This window comes from Sitophilus oryzae, unplaced genomic scaffold, assembly GCF_002938485.1.
Source record: "Sitophilus oryzae breed Bouriz unplaced genomic scaffold, Soryzae_2.0 scaffold_857_pilon_pilon, whole genome shotgun sequence".
NCBI classification, from domain to species: Eukaryota; Metazoa; Arthropoda; class Insecta; order Coleoptera; family Curculionidae; genus Sitophilus; species Sitophilus oryzae.
The window spans coordinates 3,646,539-3,650,032 of NW_022147480.1; the positions used below are offsets into that span (position 1 = coordinate 3,646,539).

The following is a 3,494-nucleotide window of genomic DNA, read 5'->3' on the forward strand; positions in this document are numbered from 1 at the left end:
TAACTAAAAATTTCTCATAAGCTTACCATAGGCAACTAATAATACACATTATCATGACAAGGACTACAATGACGTCACAACTGTCAGCTGAAGCCGGGGAAGAGAGGATACATTAAAATACGCAACCAACCGTCCAATCAGATGAAAGAGGTACGTACCCTATCGTTGGGTATTGTGCAATCACGTGATGCTCATGTCGTATGACGGTTAAATCTTTGGTTAGAATTTTTGTTGTTGTTTTTACCGAAGAGTTTTTACCCTGTGTTTTTACCTGTTTTTACAGTTTTTACTTTATTTTTCTATTTACATCAGATTTATATTTTGTAATTGCCTATCAGACAATACGTATTTAGAAAAATAATAAGAATTAGGATCGTGTTTTTTTTTAAATCCTGGATATTAATTGGAACCCTTGGTAACATTACTGCTTTTGATATAAAAAGTGCATTTTTGATTATTTACTTGGGTTAGGATATTAAAATATCGGTTGGATTGTACGACATAAATAGATGTAGGTATGATTATTTATATATATGTATGTATTTATAAAGCTTACTATCTGTTTTGCATTTTCAGTTTTTGATCAGACATTTGATTTTATTTGTGAAATGCCCACAAAAAAGCTTCCAATGATTCAACATCAGTGTGTTTGCTGCATAATGGATCATTCCTGCTGAATTTTTAGATCATTTGAAGACTACACGGAAATAATCAGATAATATGTTACATTTACATAGAAATTGACAGCGAGACAATTTTATAGGCAAGTGTTAGCACTATTTGAGGCACCATCAAAGAAAGCAATAATAATATGCTTAGTCCCAGAGATATTACAGCTGAGTTATTTTGCCCTACAGGAGAAAAACCAGAGTAGTTCACTTGTAATTGCATTTTCTCGGCTCCAGTTAAAATGAACAAAGCTGGTTTTTCCTGTGGTCTTCATTTGAAATAACGTAAATAAATGTTTATACATATGTATGTGATGATTAAATTGGTGTTAAGGAAATAAAAATGTCTTTCGATATTAATATATATTTTTCGATATTAATATATACCTAGGTATAGGTATATGTATATTTATTTTGAAATAAATTACACTTTTAACAGTTTAATGGAGTTTTTAAAGCCAGTTATAATATTTATATTTTAAAAACTTGAAATCATAATGTGGATGTAATCACGCATTAAACCACAGACTAACTTATATAAGTCAAAAAGTAGATTTTAGTGTTAACTTTATATAACTTGTAAGTAAAATAATATATAAAACAAATATGAAAAAACCAACAATTCTAATGTATATATTAAAATACAGTACAATAATAGGTATCTGATATCCTCACTTAACGTAGAATAATATTCTACCCAACTCAATACTATGTCCAACATGAGTTTCAAATATATCGGGCCCTAATCGTTCCTGAAAATAGTATTTTTTTACATTGTTATACCATATTCTAAACTATTTAATATTTCAGTCACTTAAAAAGTTAATTTGTATTGAATAATTGCCTACCATTAAAGCAAATTTGGACTAGTATTCTTAATGGGCATATTCTGTGTATGGATATAGGTACTTCCTCCAGATTTTGGGTTCAACCAATTTATTCTTAAAACCTGAAACATCTACATATAAAAAATAGACAGGTTACTAATTATAATAAAATTTACCCTTAGAATTATACTTCTTTAACAAATAATTTCCATTGGTATACTTTTCCATGACAAGTAATCAACTTCCTAACATTTTTTAATTGATGTAATACTTCCTCACGATGCGAAAAGAAAATCTTTTCTTTAGCACACAAAGGACAAACGATATGTTGGCTTACTTTCAGATTAGTTACTTTTCCATAGATATCCTCATGTCAATTCAAAGACGATGAACATGAAAATGATCATCACATGAAACATCACAAACTAAAAACCTAATAAACAAGTTTATATCGAATATAGAAATAATTTAGTGTTCTTACCTATTGTCGTCCAAACTAATGTTAATAGATAATTTTTTTGGATTTTATCTTTTATTTTTAAATATATCTTTCGAACTACTGGTTTTAGTAATTATTAAATTAAACGAACTAAAAAGTCAAAAATACTAAATAATAAACAATTAATTCTCTTGTCAATTGTCAATTTTCTCCAGGTACCGAACATCATCGATAACGCACGATCTACAACGATTACTCCTTTGATCTGATAATACACACTATCATGACAAGGACTACAATGACGTCACAACTGTCAGCTGAAGCCGGGGAAAGAGGCGAACGTACGTCTTATGAGGATGGGTAATCCTATTAGTTTAACGTTCTTGTGTTTGACCATGAAAATCTTAAAAATAGAGAAGTTGTCTAATAATGTGATACAATACGGATATATAATAATCCTTTATCTTTAATTTCCTTTTTCATTTGTGTAAAAATACCTAGCCAGTTTTAAATAAAACGTTAAACGCTTATTTTGCTACTTTTTTGGAGTAGTGAAATGGACTCCTAAGATTTAAGTCTTTTTTTAAGTATTTTTAAGACTTAAGTTTTCTGTGAGTCTTCAGCTCTGGTTGCACTGAACCATCAAAGCATCATACCTATGTAGGCGAGCCACGAACTGGTTTTGTATCAGAAAATTGTTCATTCGTATGCAAAAAATTTGTCTTAAAATTGATTCAGAAATACGAATGCACCATATATCTGTGCCTTTTCAAATTGTGCTTTTGTGTAAACTTCGCATCACAGAAATCACAAGGAAAATATCTTTTCTGATTGCACTCATTTTGCACGTGTCTTTTCCACGTAAATTTATAGCTGTATGATTTTCCACATTGCGAACAGTGATACAGACCTAAAAGAACAAAAACATATTGAAAATAACTCAATTTCAATTTTTAAGAAGTTTAAATATATTCATAGGTAAATAAAAAAAATTATCTGTCTTTTTGATAATTGTATATTGTTAAAAAACATAAAGATATCTGGAAAAAACTAATTTACAAAACAATAATTATTAACTGAAGAACTTTCTTATACCTACAACTATTACAAAACAATATTTGTTGCACAGGTCAACATTTATACAGGATGTTTCAACGAACATGTACCATCTCCCGTATGTAACAAACTTAATATTGAGTCCGATTCTGTTTTGTTTCATATCTACAGGGGGTTAAAGTTTTAATTTTCTTTCGATTTATTGTAATTTTCTTTCAAGTGCTTTTAGTGGTTCCAATGAAAATTTGAGGGTAAAAGTTACTATAAGTGCTACATTTTTGATGATTAAAAAGTGTCGACAGTTTCATCAGGGACGTGCATATGGGATATAACTGGAAAATTTTTCTAAAAAAAACATGTGCGCCACTGACTTTTTAGCCGACCATACCAACAGGTATGGTAGGCTATTAAGATCGAAAAAAAAAAAGTTCTTTTAATTTCACTCAAAATGAGTTATTTGGATCATAAATAACCTAAATAAAAATATTTTCATGGTGTCTGTCC

At 29.4% G+C, this 3,494-nt stretch overlaps 2 long non-coding RNA genes across 2 annotated transcripts; one reads left to right on the forward strand and one right to left on the reverse strand.

The window, feature by feature from the left end:
- The first annotated feature begins 317 nt into the window (after positions 1-317).
- On the forward strand, positions 318-704 carry LOC115889958. The gene is made up of 2 exons (XR_004051536.1): positions 318-515; positions 577-704. It is a non-coding gene; the product is annotated as an uncharacterized LOC115889958 (long non-coding RNA).
- Positions 705-1,277: 573 nt separating this feature from the next.
- LOC115889957 lies at positions 1,278-1,991 on the reverse strand. The gene is made up of 4 exons (XR_004051535.1): positions 1,977-1,991; positions 1,672-1,928; positions 1,517-1,617; positions 1,278-1,420 (listed from the first exon to the last, which is right to left on the reverse strand). It is a non-coding gene; the product is annotated as an uncharacterized LOC115889957 (long non-coding RNA).
- Positions 1,992-3,494: the final 1,503 nt, after the last annotated feature.